Source organism: Herpailurus yagouaroundi, unplaced genomic scaffold (genome assembly GCF_014898765.1).
Source record: "Herpailurus yagouaroundi ecotype Mexico unplaced genomic scaffold, PumYag 77, whole genome shotgun sequence".
NCBI classification, from domain to species: domain Eukaryota; kingdom Metazoa; phylum Chordata; class Mammalia; order Carnivora; family Felidae; genus Herpailurus; species Herpailurus yagouaroundi.
Genome location: NW_024412388.1, coordinates 2,952,299 through 2,968,566, shown reverse-complemented (window position 1 = coordinate 2,968,566; position 16,268 = coordinate 2,952,299). Strand labels below are relative to the sequence as shown.

At 50.4% G+C, this 16,268-nt stretch overlaps 1 protein-coding gene across 1 annotated transcript in view; it reads right to left on the bottom strand.

Moving 5' to 3' along the window:
* Window positions 1–441: 441 nt before the first annotated feature.
* Window positions 442–16,268, bottom strand: part of AJAP1 (adherens junctions associated protein 1) — a 127,056-nt gene continuing 111,229 nt past the window's right edge. Inside the window, exon 6 of the mRNA XM_040459482.1 lies at window positions 442–9,934. The gene's annotated coding sequence lies outside the window, so the exon portion shown is untranslated. The remainder of the gene's footprint in view (window positions 9,935–16,268) is intronic.

The window sequence follows — 16,268 nt, the reverse complement described above, 5'->3', positions numbered from 1 at the left end:
GGCGAAGGCACACAATCATAAGCTTTTGGCTCACCTTTTCCCTCAGAGGTGGTTTCCTCTGCAGGGATCTCTGCAGACATGAGCTGGGCTCAGACTGTCCAAACAAGAGCCCAACCTGCTCTTCTGGATGCATGCTCTTCTGAAGCACGTGGTGGGACAGTGTCAGTTGGTCCATACAACGTCACACCCAACCCCAGGACCCACCCACGGAGACTTGGGAATGTTTTCTTGCTGGCTGAAGTAGGAAAACTTTGTCTTGAAAATAATGAAGATCCAGAGAGGAAATTTTACAATCTATGATCTATGATAGGTATAGAAACATGAATGCTCATATTCTTAGAGTAGGTCTCAGATAGTATTGTTAAAAAATGTATAAATAAACAAAGAATATTTTTAAGAGTCCTTTTGAGGTCATGGCCTCAACTCATGGCAATTCTTTTCTTATGTATTTTCATATTATGTTTTTTTTTAATAGCAACATCAGAGTAGTAAATATACACAGGAAAGTTGATATAGGTGTTGCATGTACAATGTTTTTCCAAATACATAGCTTTGAAATACAGAAACAACTTAAAAAAAATCTGGAATAAAAGTTCACCTGTATGGAAATCACACCCAGCCCCCACCCACCTCCCCCACTGAAATATAGAGTGTCATTTCTGTTTATTAACAGGATTATGATATGCATTTAAGGAAAAACACAACAGTAAGCTACAATAGTTTAACTCTTTCAAGAAGATGGTATATAAATATGTCTATAAGGACAGCTGTGGTGTAGATGTATGTATAACACTTATACAGAGAGGCTTTCGTTTTGCGGTTGAAAATTAACAAGTGCTCCAGGTAAAAGTATAAATAAACAGGTAACAGTTTATTGTATCAGAAAATAATTTAGGAAAATCAAAATAAACCCAGCTTTACTTTACATGAGTAAGGGGGGGGGGCGGATAAAGTTTTACAACATGTAACTTAACACCTGTGGAAATAGGCCCCGGAGGCCATCAGCATTTAATTCCTCATGTTGTGGTTCAGGTTCACGGTCTGTGAATTTTCCAGTTCCATGGGTGAGCTGGGGAGGAGGAGAGAGATGGGCCCATCCTTAAATGTATAGAACTAGGCCTGGTGAATTCGAGTGTCATTCAAATGTACTGAGAATGTGGAAAATGGAAACGGATCCTTCCGTTTCTCAGATATGTGGCTGTCACGAAGATGCCCCATGTGAAAAATCCAGCCAATAATCTGGATATTTCCCTGGGGATTCTGTTTAGCCCGCCCTAAAAGCCCAGGTGTGGCCAATGGCTTGACGATGCGAAAGCAAACGCAAAGCATGGAAATGGTTGACTGCCTTTTCCCTTCATGATGGCACTCACGATGATAAGATTAGCCAATGACAAGTGAAACCGGCAAAGAGGCATTCAAAGGCTAGTTGGACTTCCTTTGTAGAAAACATACACAGAAGCCAGACTTGTTAAGCGCGTAACCATGCAGAGATCTCTGCAACTTGTCCCCACCAGTTTAACATTGAATGGACAGTGTCCACTGAACTAAACAGTAATTGAAGGGTTTCAGACATTTCCCTTCTGTTGGGTTATTGGTATTTTCTAAATGTTTTGCAGTGAACATTTATTCCTTTTGGGGACAAAAAGGGGAAAATAATTTAAAAGGAGAATCCGTGCTTCTTCCTCCAATGTCCAGTTTAACGCCTGTCTGGGTCTAAGTCAAGTTCAAGAAGAGTCCTGATCAATAGCATGTGTAGAGAGACTGAAAGCCTTAATCTCTTGCTGATCCATACCTCAATCACGAGTTAAGTAAACTGAATCAACAGTGTTATTAAAGCTCAGGGAAGGCTTTGTTGTTGCTGTTCTGCTTTTCATTTGAGTAGGTTTTAACTGAAAGGTAACTGAGTTCTGGGCCCCAGCACCCGCCATTTTGCTTCTCCAGGGAATGTGGGAGGAGGAAAGGATCCAAATGGGGTTGCCGGAGCAAAGGGAAAACAAAACAAAACGAAACTCTCGTCTTTAAGAAAACAATTACCTGGAGCCCCAAGCTGGTCACATGTTTCCCCCAAATTTCTTTTTCATTCCAAAACTTCACAAGTTCCCACACGTCCTTCTCACCACAACTGCTGGTGAGTGTTTCAGGAAGCAGCAGATGCCGTGGATGGGGGTGTCCTGTCTTCCCACTGAGCAATGCACACACGGGGGTCTCTGAAACGGTCACTGAAGCTCAAGCCGTTCTGTGTCATCTTGGGCTGGGAATTCCTCTTTAAGGGTCAACTTTATGGTCAGTTGACTGAGGCCCAACTTTGCTAAGGGTCTTTCACCCTTCTGGCTTCTGAGGAAGCAATCCGAATGCAAGCGAAAAGCAAACAAAACCCGTATTTTTTAATGGGTCTGTAGGTCATGACAGTTCAGTTCAAGGAGTGTGTGGCCACATGTGGGATCTCTCGTGCCAGCTGATTTAGCAAAGCCAGCTGCCCACCCCTGTCTTTAAGGTCCTTCGCTGGGAGGACTGTTGTGCTTGTTTTCAGAAGTGGCATAATACCCAGAGCACCTTAGCTCCCTCCCCTCCGGGGCTTCCATGTAAGTTCATGTTTTCCTGCTAGAAACTCATCAAGAAAAGCACTCGTGTTGACTTTAAATTGTAGGCACTCATATACTATGATATTATAAATCCATATGCATAAAAGAGAGAATTCAGGGTGGACCTCCCAGCCCAAAACAGACTTTGGAGGTAGAGGGGGAAGGGCCTTCTGGTGGAAAGCCTGGTCAAGAACAGTGCTGTGGGCTTGCTGTCACACCCTTCCATGGAATTCAGTAGCCTACGACTTCAGCAGAGCCCCTCTCTCCTACTCCTGCTGATCCCCCAAAGTTTGGAAATGGAGGTTGGGGTGTTACAATGGCTTTGAGACTAGCCCTTTTGGTTTGTGATGAGTCAAGAGGAAAGAGTAAATGATTCTCTTGGAAATGGGATGGTGGCCCAGGAGGTTGGTACACTCATGTTTGCCTTTGCAGCTCCTGCATAATGATTTGAAGTACCTATCCAGGGGTCCTCAAGGGGTCCCCCTTCCTAGATTTTTAGTGGCCACGAGTCTTCACCGTACACAATGGGGCCAGAAAGTAGATGTTAGCACTGCAAAGAGTTCTTGCCTCTCCCGTGGCTAACATTCTCCCCGATTCCCCAGAAGCAACAACTTGCCAGATCCATCAGGAATAGCACTGACAGTTGCCAACCCAAAAGCCACAAGCATCAACACGGAAGCATTTTACGGCACAATCTCAGAAATCCGACAAAAACTAACCAGTGTGATCAGCTGAGTTAACGTCCACACAAGAATGACGCTGGTGCGGATTTGTTGTTTGGTGTTGCAGATATCTAGGTGTTGAGTTATGTGTGAAAATCCGGGTTTCTAGGGGGATTCTGTCTCATGGAGAGACCACCTGGGACAGAACTAATTCATACAGAATTTCTTAAAACCTGATCTTCCACATCATTCTCACCACACGTTACTCAGCAGGTGTTTTACTGTGAGATTCAAGATATCGGCAAGAGTTAATTCAGCCCCAGGGGATGTCTTAGCAACTCCAATGGCTTATTGTATTAACCTATTTAACTTACACTATTCATGGTACGTGTGTGTTCTGATTCTACCCTACACAGAAGAGCTATGCCCCTTTATGCATCCACTGACCCTCGCCTCACTACTGACTGTTTAAACTACCCCACCCCAAGGTCTCATAAACCCATGTGTCCCATGTGCATAAGGCTGGCCCAGTTTAAACCATGTCTCTTAAGCTGTGGTTGTTCTATACATGACTTAGACTTATGGGTTCATTCGAAACTCTTCTCTTGATTCTAGGCACCGTAACTCTTGGAGCATTTAGCGAGGAATCCATCAAGTTGGGAATGCAACGGGGCTACTGGGAAGTATAGCATTTATTCTAGCATTCCAGCTCCAACCCAGACACATGGTATAGCCAAGCTGACCATTCTCTTCAATTGCCTTTACCACTGGGCGTGGGCTGTGCACTCACAAGGGTGGAGTATAGACCTGTCACTGGCATGGTGTCTGAAAAGCCATGGAGAGAAGCCCCTCACCCTCACACCCCTACTGTCTATGCACCACTGCCTTAACGAGCCCATGACAAGCATCTGTTCTATGGGTCTTTCTACGATCACGGTGCATTGTGTGCAGCTTTCTCGTCTGCTGCAGCCTATGCGTTTCACTCCCTCCAGACAAAGTGAAACAGAGCACAGGGAGGAGGTACAAACCCGTCCTAGCCTGGCTGTCCCTGTTCTGGTGGGGCAGCTCCTCTGGTAAAATGCAGGCACTACTAATGGCCTTTTGGCAGAAAGGGCGATTGGATAGAGTTGAATCCCCAGCTGGAGACTGCCCGCTCACACATCGGCCGACTTGTACTCCAGAAATTGGCGATAGTGTGTTTGCTGGTTGAGATCTTTCTCAAATCATTTGAGGTCGAAAAGAAGATTATTTCTGTTTGCTTGGTGGCTGGGGTGATCTAAACAATGATGATTCTCTGCCTACGCCTCTATTCACCCATTCCTTAGTTTTGAATGCAAACTCTAACCCCAGAAATGCAAAACTGTGCACAGCCATGCTCCACAGTTTTTGGAGGGAAGGAAGGGCTGGCAGCACATTTCAAAATGTCAAACAACTATTTAAGACCTCGCCCAACCCCCACGAATAATGCTGAGTGCAACTAACACACAGATCTTGGCTCAGAGCAGGGGACGAAAAGCAACTTTGTCTTCATAGCCGGAAGCACATCTACGTAAAATAAGTCAGGAAGAATAATCAAAAACTCTCAGATGGTGAGAGTTTTGCTCATTTATGTGGGCTGTGCTATTTACATTGGAAAACAAACAAACGATCAAAAAACCAGTATGGCATAGCAAATTGACAAACTGCACCAAAATAACCATTCCAAAATTACATGAATCACGGCGTGTTTTGGAGTATCTGCTTACTTAAAAGCAGATGTTGTTTAAGAAGTATGCTGCTAAGTGTGATCAGTATTGAGGGTGAGCTTTGGAGAAGGCAGCTGCCTTCTTTTCTGTTACCAGGACGGATGACTCTCCCTGGGGACCCCAGTGCTCTGTGGGCTGTGCCGCCTTGGTCCTTGGATTCCTTTGTCCTCCTTGAGACGTGGTTGACCTAGCTGTGACTTGGCAATGAACATACATATGCGCATGGGGAGGGGTCCTGGAGAGAGGCAGCGCTGGAGGAAGAGGGAAGTTCATCACTGGAGTGATCGCCCTCGTAGCAGGCCCTCGGTAAGGAAGCCACAGTCCCCAGGAGATGCAAACAGCCCCCTCCTCTCTCCCTGCTATCACTCTGCCCCGTTCTCTTCCTATCACTCACCCCCCTCTATGGAAATCATTATGTTTTGCTTCGATGTTAATTATCTGCCTCCTCCAAGAGTGGAAAGTAAAACCCATGAGGGCAGGATCATGTCCACCTTGCTCGTCACCGTGTGGCCAACATGACAGAAGTTGGAGCCTTTGCGTGAGCAGAGGAACAGTGACTTCTGGCAAGCCACAGAGTGGCTTCTCTTCCAACTGCATCTGTGGGTAGTGTCTTCTTAAGGGACACATACCGTGAAACAAGAATGGCCCTGGAGTGTCGACAGAACTCAGGATGCTCAGCGCCTTTCCCTGCTGTGATGTGAGGGGCGACTCCGTGGAAATAAGAGGGAAGATGGTTCAGGAGAGCATGGACACTCACTCATGCTGGGACCTCCCTGATGAGACAAGGTGACAATGTCACAATAATGGACAAAGGAAGGTGGGTACAGAAGGCATGGGAAGACCCAGCCCGACCGTCATATCGCTGCAGGTCCCGACCCCGAACCTCAGCCCTGGCTTCTTGTCTTATCTCCCAAGAGACTGAGGTCAACCCAGCTTCCTGAGCTGCTGCTGATACTGGACCATCTGGGAAAAGAGGCAAAAAAAAAAAAAAAAAAAAAAAGAACTCCACAGGCAGTAAGAGTCAAGCAGAGACCTTTCAAGGCAAAAGGGCCAATTCTCTGGTGTGTGCATTTCATAACAAGACAAATGGGAGTGGACATCCCGGCACAACGTTCCTCAAGACCGAAGCCGGTAAGGAAGACTCTGCCTGATGCTAAAATGTGGCTGAGAAAACAGCAACAGATCTGTGAGATGGAAGAATGTTCCAAGACGTCAAGGTCACAGGAGTAAGGACCCAATTCCCGGGGGCCAATTCAGAGGCAGCGGGATTTGCTGATGAGTCCAGGCTCCGAAGTTGCAAATGGTGCATGAAGGACCAGAGGAGCGGGCCGAATGCCTCACAAGACGTGCACCCAGAGTCGGGATGCAGAAGGACCGGAAACACGTGGAAGAAAACACGGACTCCCTCCTGTCCCTCCCGTGCAAGAAGGACACTGTGGACACAAGCTGCCTTCCGACGTGCCCCAGGGGTCCCTATGCTTCCACGCCGCACGTGAGCAAGCAGCGGCTGAGTAGGAAGACCCAGTAGGCACATGGCCCGGCTGTGCCCTGGACGCCACTGGAAGCCAAGCCCAGTGGGGAACCACCAGGAAGCTTTCCCGGCTGAGCCAGGAGCCCCTCCCCCTTGGCATTCAGAGCTTGTCAACAAAAGTAATTACACCCATTCTTTCAACCAGATAAGGATGACATCGCGAGCACGGAGATCAGAAGTAATTAAGCCTAGAAACAGACTTGACTGGACAGCAGAGTGCCCAACGCCCAGCCTAGCTGTTCTGAAAGCGTTAATGGCAGATGACGGACGGTGGTCCAAGTGCTGCGGGGGGGGGGGGGGGGGGGGCACGACTGTGGACTGCAGAGTCGCCAAGGGAGGAGGTGGAGGTGGACAAAAACTGGGGAACTTACCAAACCATAATGCCCTTCCTCTCGGCACCTTTCTTGGGTGGGGGGGGGGGGGGAAAAAAAAAAAAAAAGCTAGAGCAAATGTGAGGACCCAGCAGACGGACCTCTGGCCGAATAATGCAAGGCAGCCTTGAGTGAACTTGAACTCCAGGAGGCTGAGGGGAGCGAGGGCTGCGTGTGGAGGGACAGCCTGGCCACACCCGGCATGTGGACACTCAGGACGCCTGCACCTGTGTGCGTGGGCTGGACTCGGAAGACGCCCGTGCTGTCTCACTTTACAGACCTCCTCGTGGGTGGGACTGAGTTTTGTAAGCCTGCTTCCTTTCCTTCCTTATCACCCCCGTACAAAGATGATGCTTCCACGTTTCCCGGTGACCACCTAAAACCTAAAATCCCTACGCGCACTCCCTCAGCCACCGTGGAACAGTGGCCTTCCCCAAGGTGGATTTGTTTCGACCGATGTCAACCCAGAGCTAGACTTCCTGGTGAGGAACGTGCAGGTGTGGGCGCAGGCCCCAGCCCCGCCCTGAGCGCGTGCCCAAGGGGCTGTGTTTGGTGGGTGGGTGGGGGTGCTATTTTAAGCTTCCTTCGAAAGCTCAGCGTCACTCGGGGCTCTGGAAAGGGTTTCGGCATCCTGAGGTCCGAGGCAGGGGCTGAGCAGCCATCACACGTGCGGTGTGGACACCAAATTGTGTCGTCGTCAGGAATCCTGGGTTCCTGCTGTGGGTGAATGAACAGGCCCCTGCCATCACCTCCTTCCCGGTCAGGCTCCTTGGAGCTCAAGGGGTCAGAGAGCAGAGGGCAGCTTGCACCGCCCTGCAGGGCACGGACAGCCCTGGCCTCGAGCTCACACCAAGCCAGCCGTGCTCACCTGAGTCAGGAAGTCCCCAGGGCCACCTCCAAGTCCACAGGTAATGAGACAGGTGGGCAGGGTGATGCATGGAGACAGGTGCACCCTCCAGGGCCACGCGGGTGAGCCCCAGGAGCCTGGAGATGCCAGTGGCCGGGGGTTTCTGCGTTGTCCTCCGCACGTGCCACAGCTTCAGAGAAAAACAACAAAACCAAAACCCAAACCAAAACACCGACTTTCCCACGTGGTGAGTAATTCCAAATAACACAGACTTAACACTAAGGTTTTTTTTCCTCGCCTGGCATCTTTTTGCCTTCCCATATGCCAAGAGAGAGGTGCAGAAGCTAGCTTTTCAAGCACATTTCAGGATGTTACAGAGGGAGACCGGGCCCCGGGGAAGCACTGTGAGGCCACCGGCCCAGCCGACGAGTGCGGGCAGGGTTAACCTGGTCTGCGGGGCATTTCGGAGACCAGTTCACACACACGAGACGGGTGCAATCAAATCACAGGTGGGCCATTCACAGAAGCCAGGCCACAGGCACCTAATCTGGGGTCCCCACGAGGAGAAAACAGCTTCCCTTATAGCGCCCCTTACTGACGGCACGGATGGGGCACCAGGGCACCATTAATTATATGGCTGGAATTGGGAGGGAGTAGCCAGCCCCGGACATGGCAGTATTTCTAGCGAATTACGTGTGGTTGGGATTCGCTGTAATGAGGCTCCAGCCTCGGGCCCCTATTTCCACCGGAAAAACCCACTGCAGGACTCCTCACGGCAAGACACAAACGTTGACTGGCACCGGCAAGAGAGCGTAGCATCTGCTACCGTCCCGATCAAGATTCAAAGTCATGCTTGGGCCCTAGAAAGAGCAGGCAGTCCTGTCCACCACCGGCACGTGGGAAAGAAACGTGGACACACGTGGGGCACAGCACCCATGGGGCACACCTGGGTCCTCTGCACGTGGAACTGTTTCCTCATTTTCGAACAAACAGGGGCCCTCGTATGTTTTTGGGTTCTGCTCTGACATACGCACACACGTGGTAAGGATACATTCCTTTAATTTTTGGAACTGGAAAATTTTCTTTAATTCAGTCTCTGCTTCTTTAACACAAAGATGGCCAAGAATCCACCACCCGCCCAGTCTGATGCTTCGTCCCCTTTGTAAGCAGCCGGCTATGTAAATGTGTGCATGGCTGTTAGGTAGCTTCTTCAAACAATTAAATGAAAAGCGATCATATTTATGTGTCTATATATATATATGTGTATATATATACATATATATATATATATGTATGTATATAAAACCCACGGCATTCTTAACTCTGGCCCAACAGAATACATTACACATCGAGTGCCCCTCACCAAATACCAGCAAATGCAAGATGTGTCATTTAGGGGCTCCCTTTGTGTGGGTCCAGACTGTCCCCTGGGATGGGTGGCAATGGGGTACCAGGTCACCAGAAAGAGTATGCTCACTCATGGAACTGTGTTTCCAATACAGGCCTCTATATGCGCGTGTGTGTTTGCGTGTGGGCGTCTGTGTGCACGCGTGTGTGCATGTCGCCAACATAGAAAACACCGGTTTATCCTGTTCAAACTAAGCATTAAATAAATCAGATTTTGTAACCGATAACGTTTTTTTTTTTTTAAAAAGGAACATTGAGGATCTTCAAAAATCGCTACAGTACAAAAAAAGTGTGTGTGTCTGTGTGTATTTATATATTTATATATGTATATTAACCAGAAATAGCGACTCTGTCGGAAGATTCCCACCCCTGTTTTCTGTGAGATTTCTACACGTGGTTCGCTTGGCTTCGGCTTTGTCACCAAGTCTTTCGGGTCAGTACATGGCACATAATGGTATTATTGGCAAAGGTTCAGAATCAGTACAAATCCCAGGCTTCAGGTGCTTCCTGCTGGCCTTCCTTCTCGTCTCCAACTTCTTTCTTGCTTTGCTTCTCTCCATTCTCCAAAGAAAACTCTGGCAGAAGGCAGTTCCCCATAGGCGTGAGCATTTTTATAAAAATATATTTGGCCTATAGCGTCCTGCTCTTTGAGCTTCCCACCGGCAAACTGAAGCAGTACATATGGGGACCCTCCCCGTACAAAGTTTACTTGTAGGTTTTGTGTGTGTGTGTGTGTGTGTGTTTAATTATTTTATTTATTATTTTTTTTACAGGTTCACCAACGGAATCCTGTGTGGAAAGAAAACAAGAAGAGATTAACTAGCAGGGGGAGTCAGGGTGGGAGACGCTGCACAGCCGAGCCCCAGGCTGCTGGCTGGCTTACAGACATGGTGTCCCCAGAGCAGGAAGGGTGTCAGCCAGCTCTGGTCACCAGGGAGTCCCAGGGACCTCGCACTAATCACGGTAATCGATGGAGGAGCCTTTTCTGCTGCCCGCACCAGGAGTGGGTCTGGGCCACCCCTGTGTGAGCTATGAGGGGGGCCACACATCCCAAGCCCGCAGGGGACCGAACGCATCCAGCGCTGTGTGGATGGTCTCTCCGGCTCCTACCCACCAAGGGCAGAGGGGCCGCCCGCCCCATCCCTGAATGGCGGGAACCACGCAGTCCATTTCAGTCCTCTGCTCGGCTGGAGGCTGGGACTGGGAGACATTAATGCATTGTGTCAGAAAGACCACCTACTGGGTGTCCCTGAGAGGTGATCTTGCTGAAGAGAGAAAGGCGGCGAGCCACAAGCTTACAGGCCACGTCAAGTCTACAAGGAAGCAAGGAAGGGGCGGCCCGGGCATAGCCTCAGAACCTAGGAACCTCAAAGCCTTCCCATGTCTGTCACAGACCCCAGAGTCAGGCAGCCACCGGCGTCTGGGCATGGCCAGGTGCATCAGGCCGCGTCACGGCTCAGCATGGGGGCGCTTTTGCTGAAAGCCACAGCTCTCGCTCCCAGGACGGGCACTGTTTCTCTCTGCTGTCACTTGGACCCCCCGCACCCTGTAACTACAGGAAATGAGGACCCTCGACCAGTATATCGGGGGGGGGGGGTGACGCCACACCCTCACCTGTGCCGGTGATATAAATGGGCGGGGGTGGGGGGAGCATCAACGGTTCTAAAATGAAACAGTGAAGCTCTCAGCTGGAGCTCTGACAGGTCCACAGTGGCTCCTGCGGCTGGATGGGCCCTGTCCTAGTCACCTGCTGAGTGCCTCAGACCCCTGTGCCTCCCTCTGGAGACCCAGACGCGGGTCCTGTGGGCAGGGCCTGTGACTATGGGGCTCTCTGAGCCCCCCAGGTGACTCTGATCACAGGCCAGGCTTGGGCCCATTACCCCTTTCTCAACAGGCCACAGCCTGGGCTCCTTTGTCCTGAATCAAATAAGCCTGCTGGGTGATCCTCCCGGGACTGAGGCCTAGGAGGCCCCCAGGCTGGGGGGACACATCTTCAGGCTGTAGGACAGCATCCTGCTGGGCTCCCTCTACAGCATCCAGGAGCTTCAGACTGTCTGCTCCCCCCAGGGCAGGGGTGAGGGGGCTCATTTCCTCTCTAGGAACCCTCACCCCTCCCCCTGCCCGTGGTCTGGACAACAAGGCAGGGCTCTGGCTCCCTGCTCACATCGCCTTCCACCTCCAAATGACACGTGTGGACAACTCCACGGGGGCCTAAAATGGACCATCTGCTCATCCCTGTGGGACGGCCCATCTGCTGTGAGCAGGGTGTCATTGCGTGGAAAGAGGACCGCCCTCCATAGCTTTACTCCAACGGTCCCCTGCCCGCTGCTCACACCCACTTTCCAGGATGGGGTGGGGGTGTTTTTCAAAAGGAAGCCATTAAAACAAAGAGAAATGTCTCTCCTCTATGTGTATCTTCCTTCTAATTTGTGGAAAGCTAACAATTGTGGAGACAGATTCTCTATGACTCCACTCATGTGAGGTCCCCAGAGGAGTCAAATCCAGACACAGAGAGTGGCAGGGTGGGCGCCAGGGCCTGGGGTGGGGGTTGGGGGGGCTGGTGTTTCGGGGGGACAGAGCTTCAGTTGAGGGACATGAGAAAGTTCTGGAGACGGATGGTGGGGACGGCTGCATGACACGGTGACTATACTTAATACCACCGAATGCACTATTAAAAGTGGTTAAAAAGGTCCACTTCATGTTACGTATATTTCACCCTCATTTTAAAAGCTAGAAAGTCAAAACAGTATGAGGGCACTGAAGCCTGGGCCTGACGACCCCCTGCCCGGTTTGGGCGGCCTGGGAGCCTCTCTGGCTGAAGCAGCTGTCCCTGTCCCAACAGCTGTCCTTGGTCCTGGCATGATGACCAGCAGTGCCCCCTCCTCATTGGAAGAGGGTCCTGGGCTGGAGCACAGGTCAGAGGGTGGCCCCCTTAAGAAGGCAGGTTTCCAAAGCCAAGGGAATTAAAAGCAAAAATAAACCATTGGGACCTCATGAGGATAAAAAGCTTCTGTACTGCAAAGGAAACAATCAACAAAACTAAAAGGCAACCGACGGAATGGGAAAAGATATTTACAAATGACATATCGGACAAAGGGCTAGTATCCAGAATCTATAAAGAACTCACCAAACTCTACACCCGAAAAACAAATAATTCAGTGAAGAAATGGGCAGAGACATGAATAGACACTTTTCTAAAGAAGTCAGCCAGATGGCCAATGGGCACATGAAAAGATGCTCAACGTCACTCCTCATCAGGGAAATAAAAATCAAAACCACACTGAGATGCCACCTCACACCCATCAGAGTGGCTAAAAGGAACAAATCAGGAGACGATAGATGCTGGAGAGGATGTGGAGAAACGGGAACCCTCTTGCACTGTTGGTGGGAATGCAAACTGGTGCAGCCGCTCTGGAAAACAGTGTGGAGGTTCCTCAGAAAATTAAAAATAGACCTACCCTATGACCCAGCAATAGCACTGCTAGGAATTTACCCAAGGGATCCAGGAGTGCTGATGCAGAGGGGCACTTGTGCCCCAATGCTTATAGCAGCACTTTCAACAATAGCCAAATTATGGACAGAGCCTAAATGTCCATCAACTGACGAATGGATAAAGAAGATGTGGTTTATATATACAATGGAATACTACTTGGCAATGAGAAAGAATGAAATCTGGCCCTTTGTAGCAACGTGGATGGAACTGGAGAGTGTTATGCTAAGTGAAATAAGCCATACAGAGAAAGACAGATACCGTATGTTTTCACTCTTATGTGGATCCTGAGAAACTTAACAGAAGACCATGGGGGAGGGGAAGGGAAAAAAAAGTTAGAGAGGGAGGGAGCCAAAACATAAGAGACTCCTAAAAGCTGAGAACAAACTGAGGGTTTATGGGGGGTGGGGGGGAGGGGAAAGTGGGTGATGAATATTGAGGAGGGCACCTGTTGGGATGAGCCCTGGGTGTTGTATGGAAACCAATCTGACAATAAATTTCATATTTAAATAAATAAATAAATAAATAAATAAATAAATAGAAGGGAGGTTTCCGCAAGGCGGCTTTGCGGTCCCTCATTCTGCCTTTAGTCAGACAGTCGGAGGTGACAGGCGCCCCTTGGCCCCTTCCCTCAGGCCAGCCATCTCGTGGGTGGTTTTCAGAATGGACCGTCTCCTGCCACTTTCCCACTGAAAGTCTTCAGAGCTTCGCACAGTGGACAAGGTCCTGCCTCCTCACTCTCCGAGTTCCAGGCAGCGCCTTGGCCTGAAAGGGCAAATCTCGGACTTCATATCCTTCAAGTTTCTGCAGATGGTCACATCCCTGGGGAGGCCTTCCTGGGCACCCCTCCTTTCCCAAACGTGTTCTCTGTCTCATTTCCATCAGAACGTGCTGTTACAGGACTTCTCAGGTACAGGACGATACGTACAGTCAGGGGGTGCCTACGGGTTCACCTTTGGCTCACCCGGGTTCCAGCCCTGTGCCCAGAGTGGGAAACCCGTGCTGGCTGCAGATAAGGGAAGAGGCATCTGTGTGAAAGTAGCCTTGTCCTCCGGCCCAGAGACTAAAGCCTGAAATGACCTTCACGTGCTGCCTGCAGGTGGGTTGTGACGGGGAGAGCCACATCAGAGGATTGGCAGATGGGCCCCTGAGCTGCTGGGGAGAAAGCCTCTTCCAAACCCATGGGCATCTGTTTCTACCCAAAGTCTCAGGATGAAAGAGGCAGAGAGAAAGAGAGAGAAAGAGGGAGAGATATGGCTCCAACCCTGTGCCTTGAAGTGCCACTTTAAGAGCAATATTGGCTTCCTGCAGAGGTGGGTGGGTTCCCTGCAAGGGTCTCCACAAGGGTGGCCTCACCCCATCAGGCCAGGAGGAGGGGCTTGAGGCTACCCACAGCCACTTTCCAAGTCTGCCCCGCATTCCTGCTGCTTGCACTCAGCTCCAGGGAGGGCTTGTGGTTTTCTGTTCCAAAGACTCTGTGCATGAACCTCTCAGCTGGGCACTAACCCGAGAGGGACCAGAGAGGGATGTGCATCCCAGGCCAGTCAGGAAAAGATAGCCAAGTAGAGCCCCCCACCCTCCACGTCCTGGCTGGGGAGAAACAGGGGGAGGGCGTCCGCACCAGAAAGGGAAGCTGTGTGTTGCAAAGTGATCTGAGAGATTGGGATCTGGGATAAATTCTGACTTTGGAGAAACTAGTGCCCTCTGCTGCCTGGAAGGAGATCTTGGGCTTGCCTGGCCCCGCCATTGACAGACTAACTACAAGGTGGGTCCTAGGTTTAAAGAGCAGTGTCTGCTTTTTGCAAAACAAAGAACCAACAGACTAAGGCAAGAGCGCCCTGGAGCCAGCCAGCGGCTGCTCCTCACTCAGTTTCTGCCAACCTGACGGGAACTTTCCGTCGGACTTCGCCTGCAGCTTGGAGATCAGTGTGCAGAGGGGGTTTCTGCACGTTGCTTTGAAAAAACCGTTCCTCTGAATTACAAAAGCTGGATGTGTGTGTGTGTGTGTGTGTGTGTGTGTGTGTGTGTGTGTGTGTTTTAAAACAAAGTGGGAAGGCTCAGGTGCATTTCTCGGTTTTTATTAGTTATGTCTTCAGTGTGTTTTTGAAAATAATAATGGCACATGATTTATTTCGTACTGACTTCAGATGCAAGAACTTTTATTACTTTTCAGGCTCCGTTGGGAATAAAGTGGCCTTTTGGCAAATGCAAAAGATCTGAACACTAATGAGCTTTTCGGAAGTTTACTTGTTACGTGAAAAATGACAGGAGATTTGCCCAAGAGCCAACGGCAGGCCTGTGTCTTCGTCCCCTTACTTGGTATTTGGGAAGGTCAGCTTTACCGTGACTCATCCAGAACAACGGGTGCCACTGTGGAGGTGGTCTGAGGCAAGAATTTGCTGGAATCTACTGGAGAGGCTGAATCAGGGAAACAGGATGAACATCTGCCCGCATCGGGGTGCCTGTGTCCAGGAGCCCAAGCATCACCAACAATCAGCCTGCAGGGAAGCGAACTTAACCACTCTTGGGTCCCACGTGTGCACAGGGGTTAGCGTGAGCAGACACAATGGTATGGTTACAAACTGCTATATCATCATTAAAAATGCATTTGGAGAGGCTTAACAGCTATGCAAGAGATAAATATCTCCGCTGGCTCTTAAACCTTAATTAAATGTTTTAGTATTAATTGCTATTTATTTAAGGGACAATAAGTACCCTAGTAAATCTGAGCGAACTTCCTGGCCCTTCTCCGCTCGATGCTCATGTCTGGGCATTAATTGCAAGAATCAGGGATACTTAGAATCCGAATGCTTTTCTCCCATTGAGTGATAAACAGTCTGTCCAGCACGTGGAGACGGAATCTTTAAGCATTTATCAAAGGCTAACAAGACTGTTTGCATAGCCCTGCTGGTCTGCGTCTACCGGAAAAGAAGGTGGCCAGAGCTCCACAGGTGCATGGCGGCCTCAGGGCAGGTCCTGACAGCTCTTCTCACCTCCCGACACGGCCCCCCTGGGATCCACAGTGAGTGGGTCTGGTCTGCGGACACAGAGGCATCCTCTCCCGCCAATGGAGGTGGTCCTGAAATAGCTCCTCGGACGAGCTGGCAAGTGGGGTCCAGACAAGTGGGGTCCAGACGCCCTGAGAGGAATGTGGTCCAGGCGGGGCCCGCCGGGGAGCGGCGGAAGGGGAGTGCCCGCCAAACTTGCAGGGGTCCTTCGATGCCCCGTGTTGCTTGAAGAGAGAGCTGAGCCGAGGAGACAGCAAAGCTTTCTGGAGCAGAAGAGTAAATTAAAGCACTCTTTCCTACTTTTTGTTTTTTTACGTCAGGGCTACGGCTCAGTGCTCAGGGTGCATGAGAAGGCTGTAGGCTCGGGCTTCCAGCACTCAGGAGCTCGTCTCTCGTCTGCCTGGCTCCCACGCTGCAGAATCGGGCTGAATGTCCCAGGAGGCTGATTTCGTGGGAAAGCCTACCTTCGTCGGCCACCAGCTCTCTTCCCGCATGGGGCTGGGCAGGGGGTGGCATGGGGGACAGACAGCTCCTAGCACGGGGGGCACAACCGAGGCTCTCGGATGGTGGGCAGAGCCAGGCCGCCTTGGGTCGGACCGGCCCCACCACGTGCAACCTGACTGAA